The 16407-nt window shown below is 38.5% G+C and overlaps 1 protein-coding gene across 2 annotated transcripts in view; it reads right to left on the bottom strand.

Moving 5' to 3' along the window:
* The window catches only part of Snrpe (small nuclear ribonucleoprotein polypeptide E), a 123634-nt gene that overhangs the window by 26793 nt on the left and 80434 nt on the right, over nucleotides 1–16407 (bottom strand). For both annotated transcript variants that reach the window (XR_015444246.1, XR_015444245.1), the window contains exon 5: nucleotides 1634–1799. The gene's annotated coding sequence lies outside the window, so the exon portion shown is untranslated. The remainder of the gene's footprint in view (nucleotides 1–1633; nucleotides 1800–16407) is intronic.

Genomic DNA, 16407 nt, shown 5'->3' with positions numbered 1-16407 from the left:
TGATGATTGTGAGATGTCAAGACTAACAAAACTTCCTTGGATTATGTTATAGAATGTCCGAGAGAAAGAAAGCTAATGAGCAAATCTGTACCATAGACTCTTCTACATCAAAGCCAACAACAGACAGTGATCCTTGTAAACTAGTATAGATTGGGGGGAATGTCCTATGTAAGATCAATGGGTACATAAAAGCTACATTTTGATGTTTTCCTAGGGAAATATACCACATCTGGAAGCATAACTGTAATTGGAGTCATATCTGATAATTTTATAACCCCTTGTCATTTTCAAAGGCCTACAAATTAACAAGTGAGTTAAGGATATAATAGCAGTTACAATCTGGCACGCAGCAAGCTTGTAAGTGAGAATTAACAAATACAAAAAAGTTACTATTAGGGCCAGGGATTTAGCTCAGTGGTTCCACCGCCTGCCTCATAAGCGCAAGGACCTGAGTTCAATCCCCGGTACCAAAAAAGAAAAAAGTTACTGTTGTCTGGCCACATTTTCTTATCATAATGAGATGAAAGTAGAAATCACAGCTGGGGATGTAGCTTAGTGGTAGAGTACAAGGCTAGCCTGTGTGAGGCCCTGTACCATCCCCAGTACCACATCTACAAAAGAAAGAAGGATTCAAAGAATGAAAGGAGGGAAGGATAGAGGAAGGAGAAGGAAAGAAAAGGAGAAAAGGAGAATCCAACAATTAAAAGCAAGATTCAAATGCACACACTCAGGAAACTTAAAACATATTTCTCCCTGTGTACCTATGTGGAATGAGCCCCAAGACACACAGCTGAAATAAATAACTGTAGGTATTGAATATTGTTTGTTATATGTCATTTGCGTAAAAGGAGGAGACGTATGTGTACATTTCCATATGTGTATTTTAAAACTATTTGGAAATTAATATGAAAAATTCAACCATGGACACTAATATTAAGAAACATACAGGGGCCGGGGATTTAGCTCAGTGGTGCTGCCGCCTGCCCTGAAAGCGCAAGGACCCGAGTTTGATCTCCGGTACCAAAGAAAAAAAAAGAAAAAGAAACATATAAGGCCATGTAGATAGGATTAAGAGTATGAGTGAAATTTTCACTGGCATCATTTCATATTTTTTCATTTGTGAATGCTAGGAATATATTCACTACTCAAAAATTGGGTTCTGAAAATTATTTGTAAAACATCCTTTCTAATAGTTTAAGAGGCAAAGAAGGAAACATAATGGGGAGTTAGACTATATTTAGGAACTGAATGATAATAATATTCTTACATTTTGAAATTTGTAAGAAGACACTCAAATAGTGCCAAGAGGAACATTAATAGTCTTGAGTGTTTATAGTACAGCAAAAGATAGATTGAAGTTATAGAGGTAAGAATTCCCTTATTAGGTTAGAAATCTAATAATAGAGCAAATTTGAGGAAAACATTTTAACCAAATTCTATTCCTGTCTATGGGATGGGGAATTTATTTAAACAAATCCTCTGATGGAAGCAATTAAAATTCTGAATAACAATTTTTTAAAACCTCTTATAAAAAGCATCGATGGGCTGTGTCTTAGTCCATCTTGTCACTGTAGGTAAATACTACTGAGTAAACACTACTGGGCAATCTCTGAATACTCGAGGTTTAGCTCACAGTTCTGGAGGCCGGGAAGTCCAACAGCAGGTGCCAGCATCCTAACATGGAGGAACGCATCACATGGTGGGACAGAGCAAGTATGTGAGCTCCAGTCCTTTTCCCTCTTATAAAGCCACCGCAGCCCGGTGTGGAGGTGCATGCTGGTAGTCCAGCGCTTGGGAGGCTGAGGAAGAAGGATTGAAAGTTTGAGGCCAGTCTGGGCTACACAGCAAGACCCTGTCTTTAAAAAAACTAAATAAATAAATGCCACCAGTCCCATCCTAATGGCCCCACCTCCTATACTGTGAACATATGAATTTAAGAATTAAGTTTCAATGAGAGTTTTGGAGAGGACATTCAAACCATGGCAAATTGACAAAAATAAATCTCCAAATTATCATGAGTTGCAAGCAGGAATTCTGGAGGTTATATATGCTACTTTCATTTTGAGGTTTTCTGACCAACCCTGAGCCTTTGATCCCCACTTTGATAAACCCATTAATTACAGGATTCAGGAGATAAATGGAGAAACCCTCTCAACTGGAAAATTTAATAGGAGATTGCTCCTTACAGTCAGGACTCAAATGAGGATACCCCAGTATAAAAGCAAACAAAAATCAACTGTTGTAGAAAATCAGGTGACAAGGAAACATACTTAACTTGATATCAATACTAGAAAGAAAAAAATGCAAAACCTCCAAATTTTGGATTTATCAGTCACAGAATATAAAATGAATGTGTTGGGATGGCAATATAGCTCATTGTTGGAGCATGTACTTAGCATATGCAAGATTCTAGGTTCAATCCCCAGCACCACAAAAAATAAAAATAATTTTCTTTTTTTGGTACCGGGTATCAAACTAGGGACCTTGCGCTTTTGAGTCAGGCAGCAGAACCACTGAGCTAAATCCCCAGCCAATAAAAATAAATGAAAAAATGAAATAAATATACTTAATGTGTTTCAAGAATCAAAAGTAGGAAAAAGAAACCATGAGCAGGAAATATGAAATTATAGGGAATAAGTAATTAGAGTTTAAAAACAAAGTAGAACTCCTATAAGTAAAAATCCATGATTTAAAAAAATAGTTCAGGGCTGGGGATGTAGCTCAGTAGCACTGCACCTGCCTACAAGCACAAGGTCCTGAGTTGGATCCCCAGTACAAAAATAAATAAATAAATAAAAATTACAAAGCAGTCCATAGAGTGACTAAACAGTAAATTAGACACAGCTAAAAAGAGGACAAACGCACTGAAAAATAGATCCAAAGAGTATCTGGAATGCATTCCATGGAGTCCAAGATGGAAAATATGAACAAAAGCTTAACAGACAAGGAAGACAGAATGGAAAAACCTAACGTATTTCAGTGGAGATTTAAACATAAAATAGTTGACATGTCCCAGGTTTGATGAGAGTTATCAATTCTCAGGTCCAGAAACAAAATTCAGGGAAAGGAGAAGAATCCACTAGAGACATATTATAAAGATGAAATGGACAGTGCATTAGGATATATTTGACTTCATGTGGGAAAGACAATACTCTATTAGCAGTTGTTTGAGCAGTAAGATATTTAGTTAAAATATAGAATGGAATTTGAGCAGACAAATGTAATGCTGTCTACATAGGCTGGCATTAATTTTTTTTCAAAAGGATTTTTTTTTGGAACCGGGGAACAAACTTTGCACTTGTGAGGCAGGTGGCAGAACCACTGAGCTAACTCCCTGGCCCCTTTCATAAGCATTTTTTTTTTAAAGTAAAACATTTACAGAGAAAAGAGTACAAATCAAGTGCACAGCTCAACATATTTTCACAAAGTAAACACATCTCAGTGAAGCACCCAAATCAAAATAAATAGTGTTGCCATTGGAGTTGGGGGGTGAGTAGCTCAGTTGTAGGGTATGTGCCTTCTAGGCTCAAAGATGCACCAAAACCCCCTCACAAAATAATATTACTATAAAGCAAAAGCCTCCTTGTAACAATAATAATTTAAAATTTAATCCTCACAATTGTTTTGTAGCCAGGTGTGGTAACACACACCTGTAATCCCAGCACTTGGGAGGTTGAGGCAGGAGGATTACCGAGAGTTTCAGGCCAGCCTGGGGGGCTACACAGTGAGTTCAAGGGCAGTCTGAACTACATAGCAAGACTCTGTCTCAAACACACACACACACACACACACACACACACACACACACACACACACAGAGTGCTATGTAGCTTGCATGGATTTAGCTGGTGTGTAATTTAAAAGTCAGAAAAACATTTTCAGCCCACTAATTCCTAAAAGAACTACATATGAAGTAGTTATTTTTTCTTCATTTAATTCTTTTTTTTTTTTTTAGTACTGGAGATTGAGCCCAAGGGCTTCACAATGAGCTAGCTGTACTTCCAGACCTTTTTCATTCTGAGACAAGATCTTGCTAAGTTGTTCAGGCTGGACTTGAACTCTCTGTCCTCCTGCCTCAGCCTCTCAGAGTGCTGGAATTACAGATGTGTGTCACCATTCCCTGAATTTGGTTTTTTTTGTTTGTTTTGTCTTTTTGGGGTTTTTGGTACTGGGAATTGAACTTGGGTCCTTGCGGTTTCAAGGCAGGTGGTGAAACCACTGAGCTAAATCCCTGGCCCTCATGTTTCAATTCTTGCTTTGGCTTTGATCACTTACTAAGTCCTTTAGATCTACCAGTGTCTGCTGAAGTTTCCATGAAGCCTACATGTGTGGAGTGAGACCAGGGCATAGTTGAAGAGTCAGTGTACAGCAGGGGTGTGGCCCCGAGGCTGCCCAAGGCCCATGAAGTGGCTCTGCTTAAAGGTGTACTGATAGGGACCAGATCTTTTCTTAGGGCCCATGTGTGCAGCTTTGCCTTTGTGGAAGTACAAGCTGCAATGTTGTGACATAAACTGTAGTCCTCTGCCATGGTCAAAATATGATGTGGCTTAAAACTTAAAGGCTCTTGGCTGAGTGTGGTGGCACATGCCTGTAATCCTAGCACTCTGGAAGGCTGAGGCAGGAGGATCCTAAATTTGAGCCCAGCCTTTGCAACTTAGCAAGAGCTTGTATTAAAATAAAAAATAAAAAGGGGCTTGGTATGTAGTTCGGTGTGAAGGCCCTGGGTTGTATCCCCAGGACTGTAAAAAACAAAAACAAAACAAAACAAAAACATAAAAACTTAAAAGGCTTTTACAGAAGTCAAAAACTGTCTACATAACTGTAAAAGCCCTCCTGGCTTAATGTGACTTCTTTGAAATGCCAAAGTCAAAACCTGCTAAGTACACTCTAAAGTCTAAAGCTCAACAAAATCCTCTGTGTGTACATTTTTCCATCTAAAATTTTACTCCTGACTTATGGATCAATGTTCCCAGCCTAACATTTCAGAGGTTGGTGTTTTTGAGGTTACATTTCCAAAAGACTGGCCCCTTCCTACAGAGGTAATGCTCGTTCTTGTGTATCTTACAGTAGGGAAGAGAGCCATCAGGAGACTGTACCTCCAGTAGGCAAATGTCTCCCCAGAGGAAGAGACTGTTCCTCAGGCCCACTTGCTGACACTCATCACTCCCTTCCCAGTGCAGCTAAGAATGAGAAAGCAGGGAGAGGCCGGCCAAAGGACGTCCCGAAGTTCTCCCCGCATTGAAGAAAACACCAATGGACAGAAAGGGGAACTTTCTTCACACCCTTTGGTTCATAGAATCTGAAAACTCTACCCTGGAAGTTAGCAGAAGAGCTTATCTTATACCAAAATGGCTCTAGAGTGTGGGGAGCAGATGAAAGGGACAGGGTTAGAAGGAATGCACACAGTGGGTCAGAGTTGGAGCTCCAAGGCGCTCAGAGAGTTAAAAAACCAGCCGTGATGGAGCCAAGGAAATCCCACACCTCCTAATTTGCTTGATAATAAGTAAGACTTTATCAGGATGGAAGGGGCCATGTTTTCTACAAAAATGGAGCAAAAAATCATAAAGAGGGAATCAGGGACATTAAATGACAGCAGGAGGAAATATAATGAAAAAACTATTAAGACCACTATGTCAGGGATCACTATGTTGAAGAAAAGTTAATAAATACACCATGAAGACTTTTTAGATTACAAAAATGAAGAAAAATGCTAAGTACCTAAATAGGTTAGTTACAAAGGAAAACAATTGATTTTAAATTTTGCTGTAATACTAAATGTAAGAAGCCAATGAAACAAAAAATACAGATTTTTAAAGGAAATTACGATTTTGTTTTCTGTGGCATAAGTCTGCGAAGGACATGGACCAAAACCTGATGCTCTCCAAGTAGAGTCCATAGAACCCTCAGGGTCTTTGGAGTCTTTTCAGGGATTCTGAAAGGTCAGAGATATTTTCACAGTACTAAGACATTTTTGGTCTTTTTCACTGAGTTCATATTTACACTTTGATAAAAAAGCAGTAGTGAGTAAAATTGTTGGCAGCCTAGTCCAAATCTGTGCCATGGCACTAGCTATGCTGTAGTGATTATATCCTTTGGACCATACACTCACAGGAAAAAAGAGTGTCCTGGATGAAACTGTAAAAAATACTCATTAAAAACAAATACTCATTAGATCTTGAATCTTTACTCACATCTTTGTAACATTTTATGGAAAAAATAAGAATTATACATGAAGCATTTCTGCTGTCTACTGGAGTAGATGGTTATCTCAAGGAACTTCATTTGCGTGATTTCCTGCTATGCAAAATCTACCGGCTATCTTCATGTAGCACCTCTTTTACTGAAAAAAAAGAAAATGATCCTGTTTCTTTTTTTTTTTTTTTTAGTTTTTTTATTGGTACATTTTACATATACACAATGATAACTTTCATCATAGAGAATTTGTACCTGTACGTGATATAGCTTGCTTCTTTTTTCCCATTCCCCTCCCCTCTCTTCAACCCCTCTTCCTCTTTTTATTTACAAAAGCTTTGTTTCCATATTTTCATTTTTTTTTTTTGGTACCCAAGATCGAACTCAGGACCTTGCACTTGCATGGCAGATGCCAGAACCACTGAGCTAAATCCCCGGTCTTCCATATTTTCCTTGTATTCTTTTTTTTCATGACCCTCCCTTCCTTTCCCCCTTCCCCCTCCCTTGTTCCCCTTCTAATTTGAACATTTTCTTCTCATTTCCCAATATCTATTATACATTTTGGTCTTTATTTACACTTTCTGTTTCTCACACCAGAGAAACAATGCGGTATTTAAATGTATGTCCGATTTATTTCACTTAAGAGTATGGTCTCAAGTTGCATCTATTTAGCTAGACATGTCTCAAGCTTATCCTTCTTTATGGCACAGTAGTACTTCATTGTATTAAAAAAATCCCACATCTTCTTTATCTATTCATCAGTTGATGGGCATTCGGGCTGTTTCCAAGACTTAGCTATTACAAACTGTGTCGCTATAAACATGGGTGTACATATGTCGCTGTGGTGTGATGCTTTTAATTCTTTCCAGAAGATGCCAAGAAGGGGAACAGCCATGTCAAATGGAACCCCTACTTTCAGATTTTTGAGGAATTTCCAGATTGATTTCCACAATGGTTGCACCATTCTACACTCCCACCAACAGCAGAGAAAGGTTCCTTCTTCCCCATAGCTCTGTCAGCATTTGTTATCGGTTGATTCTTTGATAAAAGCCATTCTTTCTGGAGTCAGATAGAATCTCAGCATTGTTTTAATTTGCATGTCTTGAATGACTAGTGATATTGAACATTTTTTCATATATTTATCTGCCATTTCTAATTCTTCATCTGAGAAATATCTAGTCATTTCAGTCGTCCATTTTTAAATTGGGTCTTTAAGTTTGGGGGTTCTGATTTCCTTGAATTCTTTAGATATTCTAGATATTAGTCCTTTGAGCAACAGCTGGCAAAAATTCTTTCCTACACTGTGGGTTGTCTCTTCACACTGCTGGTGATTTCTTTTGCTGTGCAAAAGCTTTTTAATAAGATGAGATCCCAGTTGATGATTCTTTGTGATATTTCCTGTGTGATCAGGGTTTTCCTCATAAAGTTTTTGCCTATAACAATGTCTTTAAGAATTCTACCAATTCTACCTTCCAGCAGATTTAGTGTTTCTATTTTAATATTTAGATCTTTGATCCATTTTGATTTTAGTTTAGTGCATGATGAAAGAAATGGGTCTAATTTTAGTCTTTGGCATATGGAAAGCCAGTTTTTCCAGCACCATTTATTAAAGAGGCTATCTTTCTTCCAGTAAAGATGTTTGGCTCCTTTCTCAAAGATAAGGTGGCTGAGTGTGTTTGGAGTTGTTTCTATATCTTCTCATCTGTTCCAATGGTCCTTGGGTCTGTTTTTTTGCCAGTACCATGCTGTTTTTATTACAGTAGCTTGGTAGTATAATTTGAAGTCAGGGATTATGATGTGCCCTGCCTTGCCTTTGTTGCCCAGAACTGCCTTTGCTATTCTAGGTCTCTTCTGATTCCAAATGAATTTTAGGATTGTTTTCTCTAATTCTGGGAGATACGCTATTGGTATTTTGATCGGGATTGCATTAAATCTGTGTAACAATTTTGGAAGTATGGCCATTTTCACTATATTGGTTCTTCCTACCCAAGAACAGGGGTAGCTTGCCATTTGCTGATATCCTTTTTGATCTCCATTTTCAGAGTACTATAGTTTTCAATGTAAAGGTTTTTCACTTCCTTCATTAGATTGATTCCTAGGTATTTCATTTTTGGGGGATGCTATTGTGAAAGGTGTGGTTTCTCTAATTTCTCTCTCAGTGAGTTTGTTGTTTGTGTACAAGAAGGCTATTGATTTTGAGTATTGACTGTATCCAGCTATGTTACTAAATTTGGTTATTAAATCTAGAAGTCTTTTGGTGGAGTTTGGGTGTCTTGTATGTAGAGTATCATGTCATCTGCAAATAATGATAATTTAACTTCTTCCTTTCCTATCCTTATTTCTTTTATTTCTTTATCTTGTCTAATTACTCTGGCTAATGTTTCCAGAACTTTATTGAATAAGAGTGGTGACAGTGGACATCTTTGTCTCATTCCTGATTTTACAGTGAACACTTTCAGTTTTTATTCCTTTAGTATGATGTTAGCTGTTGGTTTCTCATAGATGGGTTTTATCAGATTGAAATAAAGACCTTCTATTCCAATTTTCTGTAGGGTTTTTATCATGGATAGGTGTTAGACTTTGGCAAATGCTTTTTCTGCATCTATTGAGGTGATCATATGGTTTTTGTCCTTGGCTCTGTTAATATGGTGTATTACATGTATTGATTTCCATATGTTGAACCATCCCTACATCCCTGGGATGAATCCTACTTGGTCATGATGGATAAATTTCTTGATGATTTGCTGCATCCTCTTTGCCAGTATCTTATGGAGGATTTTTGCATTTATGTTCATTAGAGAGAATCTAATGGCCTGTAGTTCTTTTTTTGGTTGGATCCTTCTCTGGTTTTGTTATCAGGGTAATGTTGCTTCCAGGAATGAATTTGGAAGTACTGCTTCCTTTCCAACTTCATTAAAGAATTTGAGAAGTAGTGGGATTAGGTCTTCTCTAAAATTGTTGTAGAATTCAACAGTGAATCTGTCAGGGCCTGGGCTTTTCTTTGTTGGTAGATTTTTAAATGTATCTTCAATTTCGTTGACTGATATTGGTGTATTTAGAATTTTTGTATCTTCTTGATTGAGCTTTAGTAATTTGTATATATCTACAAATCTGTTCATTTCTTCTGTGTTTTTCATCTTACTAGAATATAGGTTCTTAAAGTAGGTATTGATGATCTTCTGGATTTCTGCAGGATCTCTTGTGATTTCACCCTTTTCATTCCTAATTGCATGGATTTGAGTCTTTTCTTTTCTTTTTTCTTTATAGGATTGACTAAGGGTTTGTCGATTTTATTTAATCTTTCTAAGAACCAACTCTTGGATTCATTGATTCTTTGTAGTGTCTTTTTAGTCTCCATTGCATTAAGTTCTGCTTATATTTTTATAATTTTCTCCCTTATATGAGCTTTGGGCTTGACTTGCTCTTCTTTTTCTAGAAGCTTGAGTTTCAATATTAGTTTGTTTGTTTGACCTTGCTCTTTTTCTGATATGGGAATTCACTACTATAAATTTCACTTGTAGGACTGCTTTCATTGCATCTCATAAGTTCTATTATGTCATATTGGCATTATCATTTAATTGTAGAAACTAATTTCTTCTTTAATTTCATCTGTGACCCATTGGTTGTTCTGAAGGGTGTTATTTCATTTCTATATGTTTGTGTAATTTTTATGATTTCTTTTGCCATTGATTTCTAATTTCATTGCACTATGGTCTGATACTATGCATGAGATGATTTCAGTTCCTTTTTATTTACTTAAGCATGTTCTATGAGCTAGTAGTATATGGTCTATTCTGTAGAACATCCTGTGTGCAGCTGAGAAGAATATGCATTCTGATGTTGTGTGGTGGAACACTCTGTAGATATCTACTAAGTTCATTTGTTCAAAAGTTTGGTTCACCTGCTTTGCAAGCGCAAGGTTCCAAGTTCAATCCCCAGTACCAAAAAAAAAAAAAGTTTGGTTCAGTTCTGATCTTCCTTTATTGATTTTTTGTCTAGTTGGTCTGCCTATTTATGACAGTGGGGTATGAACATCCCCCATTACAATTGTGTTAGTGCTTATTTGTTTTTTTCCTGTTAATATTTGTTTTATATAGTTTGGTATATATTTATGATTGTTGTCCCTTCCTCTTGGATTGTTCCTTTTACAAGGATTTAGTGACCTTTTTTGTCTCTCTTAATCAATCTTGGCTTGACATCCAATTTTTCAGCAAATAGAATAACTACCCTTGCTTTTTTCTGGGTACCTGTCACATGGAGTATTGTTTTCCATCCTCTGACTTTGAGTTCATGAATTTCTTTTTCAATCAAATGTGTTTCTTGTATGTAGCATATTGTTGGATCTTGCTTCTTGATCCATTCTGCCAGTCTGTTTCTTTTCTTTCTTTTCTTTTTTTTTGGGGGGGGGTACCGGCGATCAAACTCGGGTCCTTGCACTTGCGCAGCAGGCAGCAAAACCACTGAGCTAAATCCCCGGCCCTTTAGTCTAATTTTCCTCACAAACTTTATTTATTTATTTATTTTTTGGTACTGGGGATCGAACTCAGGACCTTGCGCTTGCAAGGCAGGTGCCGGAACCACTGAGCTAAATCCCCAGCCCACCAGTCTGTTTCTTTTGATTGGTGAATTGAGATCATTTACATTGATGGTTATAACTAATATGTATTGACTTATTTTTGCCATGTTATTTTCCTGTTGTTTGTCCCCCACCCCCATTTAATTACATGCCTTGCCTGATGGATTCATTATGCTAGTATTCTGGAGTTGTAGTCCTTATTCTGTTTCTCTCTCTCTCTCTCTCTCTCTCTCTCTCTCTCTCTTTGAGATAGGATCTCACTATGTAGTTCATGGTGGCCTTGGATTCACTATGTAGTCCAGGCTGGCCTGGAACTCATGGTGATCCTCTTGCCTCAGCCTTCTGAGTGCTGGGATTACAGGCATGGGCCACCACACCCAGCTCTCATTGTCTCTTTTTATAATGTCCTTCAGAACATTTTGGAGTGCTGGTTTGGTAGTCATGAATTTCTTCAGGTGTTCTTGTCATGGACGTATCTTATTTCTCCATCAATTTTGAAAGATATTTTTGTGGGGTACATAAATCTCGGTTGGAGGTTGTTTTCTTTAAGGGCTTGAAATACTTCACTCCAACTTTTCCTTGGCTTGAGGGTTTGTGTCCAGAAGTCTGCTGTGATTCTGATGGGCTTTGCTTTGTAGGTGATTTGTTTCTTTTCTCTAACAGCTTTTAATATTCTGTTCTTGTGTTGAATTTCTGGAATCTTGACTGTTATATGCCTCAGTGTAGATTTTTTTAATCACGGCTAATTGGAGTTTTAGATGCTTCACTTATCTGTATGTCAAACTTCCTTGCTTGGGAAGTTTTCTGCCATTACTTCTGTGAATACATTTTTTATGTCATTTGCATTATCTCCTGCTTTTTCATTGACTCTGATCAATTTTACGTTATTCTTCTTTGGACCACGTAGCAGCTGTTGGATTGAATTTTCATGGTCTCTTGTTATTTTCAAGTAATCTTTTTTTTTCATGATTGCTAAGTGCAATCCTGTCTTCTATATCTGATGATCTGTCCTCACATTGATCATTCTGCTGCATATACTTTTGATGGAATTTTTAATCTCCTGTTTGAAGATATGTTTGAATCTGTTTCATGTATTCCATTTCTTTCCTATGTTGGGCATTCATATTTCCATCATTTCCCTCAGCTCTTCTGTCAATCTTCTCTAGAGTCACTACCCATGTCTTTCATTATAGTCACCATGTCTGTAATTGTTTGAGAAATTATTTCTGATTTAATTTTTTCTAGAGCCTCATTTATCTGCTTTGTTAAATCCACTGTTACTTCTTCAGAGAGTCCAGGCAGGTGGCTTTCAAATTGTTCCACCTCGCTTCCCCCTGGGTTTACCTGTGGTGAGCTGGAAGTCTAAGGTTGCATCTTGCTTAAGTGTATTCTCATTTTCTTTTCTTTTTTTAGTTTAATTCCTGGGTTGATGCTTACAAATTGCTTATGACAGGTAGCTTTATTGCTAGTTTTTAGAACTCTTAGGAAATAAGTACTTCTAAGAGATGTCTTCACAGGTGTAGCTGGCTTTTGGGTTTTGAGTCTGTTGAAAGATCCTACCTCTACAATTTATTGGGGATGAGAATTTGCTGTCTATTTGGCCTAGCCCCTGTTCTTTGGGACTGGCATATAATAATGTTTATGACCCTGAAGCAATCTCAGTCTTGGCATACCAGAAAGAACAACAGATTAGAACAATTATGTCACCTTGGCTAAAGTAGTAGAATCAGCAATAACAGGAGCATCAAACACAGCCTAGAAAATGACAAACTGTGGTAACTATTAATTTGGCACCTTTAACTGTATGAATTATATTTATGGTTATATAATAAAATTTAAAACAAACCAGAATATTGTATTCAGTAAATATGCCCTCAATTTCTTCCTCAGGGGAGAATTTAAAAGGAGTTAGGGGGGAAAATAGAGAAATAGAAGAAGAAGAGATTAGAAGCAAGGTTGGAGGACAAAAGATTATGCAAACTTTGGGAAACTGGTGAAGAAGACAGGAGCAAAAGAGGGAAATAAGAAGTAAAAATAATAACAGAACAGAACAATAACAACAAAAAACCCCTAGAAATAATATTCACACTCATATAAAAACAAGAAGAAAAAGAAAACAGAAAAAAGAAGAAGAAAAAAATGTTCACTTTAGGTCATGTCTCTGCTGTCGCTGGTAGACAGATTGGGCAGATAGAGCCCAGATCCATGTTGATTAATCCCAGCAAGCCAGTGTAGATTTATGGTGGAGTGGTGGATAATCCCAGCAAGCTTGCATCTTTAGTTCCACTGAAGTTTAGGTTGCTTCCTGGCTGTAAATCTGGAACACAATTTGTTTAGCCTGCAACACTCTATGTGCCTTGTGCCAGCTTGAACTCAGCTCCCTGCCAGCTTGAACCTGGCTCTTTGACTTCCTGGTGACTTGAACTTGGTTTTGCCTTACCCTGACACTGAACCCACTAGATGGAACCAGACTGTAGCTGCTCTGAGTTCTGAGCTCAGTTGGCCTCTCTCCAACATGGCTGCTGGCCAATCACCTTCTCCTGGGGATGTCTAAACCAAAATAACTCACCAGCCACTATAATCCACTGCATCCACTGCTCTGTTCCACTCGTGCATTTCTCCATGGAGGCCTCTGGGGTCACCAGTATTCACCATGCATCTATAGCTTTGAGCTGCCCCTCCCATACAGTATGTCAGGGCCCAGGGAGAAAATGCCACTTGCCACTTCCTTCTTTTGTGTTGAGGTCTCTCCACTCTCCCCATGGGCTTCAATTCTTGCTTTAGATTTTGCTGGGTCCTAAGGAACCACTTCCCTCCTTCTTTTCTTCCTAGCCTTGCTATATTTCACTGTCTGCACACCAAATCTCAGAGATGTTGTTTCTCTGCTGTTCACCAGTCTGCCATCCTCCCAGAAGTTGATCCTATTATTTCAAGGAGAACAAATGACAGGATCTGTTGCTAATAGGAAAATTTGAGATTTCAAGTGAAAGTTATATCATTGGGAAAGTTGTGTCTGTTACTCTAAGCTTAGATCCTTAACATGTAGACTTTTTTTCATGAAATTAGTAGTAATGTAAATGAATATGACTTTAAAAATTCTTTAATGAAATGTTTTCATATTTGGAAGATATATAACTCAGTGAATCAGTATTTTCTGAATGACCAAATGCATGATGTTATAAGATTATGCATGGATAAAGGATCCATTCAATGTGAAAAATACATTCTAATTTAACAGAGCATAAAAGACTCATTAATATGGTTTTTGAGACCACATTGCAACTAAACTTTATAATTACCACTTGTTGAACTTTAGTATGGTATCAAAGGATATCATCCAGAATTATTTGAAAAGATTTAAAAAATACTCCTCCTTTCTCAAGTTCTATATCAGTGCAAGGGCAGATTTTCTTCATATATTCCAACCCAGACAACATATTACAACAGAATGACTGCTGAGATGTATGAGAATTCAGCTGTCTTCTTTTTTTTTTTCCTTCGGTACCAGGGATCGAACTCTGGTCCTTGCACTTGCGCAGCAGGCGGCAAAACCACTGAGCTAAATCCCCAGCCCAAAGAAACAGGGATAGTTACACTTTTTTTTTTTTTTTGGTACCAGGGATCGAACTCAGATCCTTGTGCTTTCGAGGCAGGTGGCGGAACCACTGTGCTAAATCCCCAGCCCCAGCTGTCTTCTATTAAGCCAGAAGCTAAACATATTTACAGAAAAGTGGGGTTTTTTTGGTACCAGGGATTGAACTTGGGTCTTTGCGCTTGTGCAGCAGGCGGCGAAACCACTGAGCTAAATCCCCGGCCCACAAAAAAGTATTTTATATTCCAGCAAAGTAAATGTTCTTGAGGGAGGACAACAGAAAAAGTATTCCCATAGGGTCGGGGATTTAGCTCAGTGGTTCCGTTGCCTGCCTTGCAAGCACAAGGTCCCAAGTTTGATCCCTGGTATATAAAAAAAAAGTATTCCCAGACATTCAACAGCTTCATAAATAAAATACCTACCTGCTCGTCTTAAAAGAAATTACTTGAAGTTTATCTCTGCCATTAAATATGTAAATAATCCTGACCACAAGAATGGAGAAATTGGATAATAAAGACTGTTGTGTGAGTTATAAATTATCTCTAAATTACTTGTGCTGTCATTGGAAAAGGAGGAATTCCTTAAAAAGGGGAAGGGATATTGGACTGGTGTGCCAGTTAATTGTCAGCTTGACAGTAGTAGGAGACTTCTGGAAAGGTGATCGGATCATGAGATGCTATAGTTATCAGCAGATTAATCCACTAATGTTTGTAGCTGAATGTATTGTTAGGGGGTGGGACTTGATTAGAGAAGGTAGGTTACTGGGGGCATGCATTTGGAGGGTGTATGTCTCACAGGCACTCTTCACTGGTGCTCTGCTTTCTGGTTGTCATGAAGTAAGCAGCTTTGTTCCATCAGGCCGCTCCATCATATTTTTCCCTTGGAGCCAGCCAACCATGGATTGAACTTCTAAAACCTCTCCTCTAATTTGTGGGTGTTGGGTATTTTGTCCTAGCAGTTGAAAAGCTGACTAATACATAACATTGATACCAGAGAAGTGGGGTTGTTGTGATTATACCTGACCATGTGGTTTCGAAGCCTCTGAAATTGGTTTGTGGGAGGAGTTTGGAAAGGTTTAGAGAGTTAGGATAGAAAAGGCCTAAAATGCTGCAAGCAGAGATTGGTGAGTGACTCTGGTCAAAGCTTAGGAGAACAGAAGGCTGATGTGATGCCTAAGTAAGGGCCAGGCTCAGGAAGTTTCAGATGGGAATGATGATTCCACTGGGAATTAGACTAGAGGCCATGCAGGTTACCCTCAAAGAACTGTCTATATTTTGTTCATGCCACGAAACTTTGTGTGAGGTTGAGATCAAGGGCAGTGGACTCTGATCTGGTAGAAGAAATTTCAAGGTAGCTGAAAGTTCAGACTATGGCATGGGTACTGATGACTGCTTTTAGTGAGATTTATAGTGAGAAGTGGGAGCAAAAAGTGGAGCAGAAATACTTAAATTTTGACCAGAAAAGAAGCATGTATGAAGTTGGGGCCCAGGAAGAGATTAGCAGCATGAAAAAGAAATAAAATACTTTGAACTGTGATAAGACAAAAGCTACCTTAAAAGTATCTCAGGAATTAGCAAGAACCCATCCCATCACAGGCTCAAGGGTGCACAAGTGTAAACCTTTCACTTGGGGAGTGAGCTCCTGGAACCACTATTTGAGAAGGGCTGCCTGAGAATTAGTTCTCTGAGATTCACTGCACCATACTCAGCCACCAAGGCCCTCAGAGGCTGTTGTAGCCACGGTCTCAGGAAGACTGGATACCACTCATGCTGGCAGTAGACCTTGGCATCATATGCATGGTGCTGATTTTTCAGGTATAGAAAAGTTGTGGTGTCATTGAAGTTTCCACTCCGATTTCAAAGGAAAGCCTGGGAGGACAGGTGATGTGCTCCTGAGAGGAGAATGCACAAAGCTGTGCTGTAGTGAAGGCTGCAGGAACTCAGAAGATGCAAGGAACATAGAATGTGTGCTGAGGAAGCTGCAGGCGGCGAGCAGAGCCATCCAAAAAGAGAGGACACACGGGCTGCAAGCCACAGAGGCGGGACCA

This window comes from Heterocephalus glaber, unplaced genomic scaffold, assembly GCF_053883595.1.
Source record: "Heterocephalus glaber isolate CG9 unplaced genomic scaffold, H.glaber_assembly_v1.0 deba00001600, whole genome shotgun sequence".
In the NCBI taxonomy this organism is placed as follows: domain Eukaryota; kingdom Metazoa; phylum Chordata; class Mammalia; order Rodentia; family Bathyergidae; genus Heterocephalus; species Heterocephalus glaber.
The sequence above is the reverse complement of the archived record's forward strand: the minus strand, read 5'-3'. Positions and strand labels throughout refer to the sequence as shown.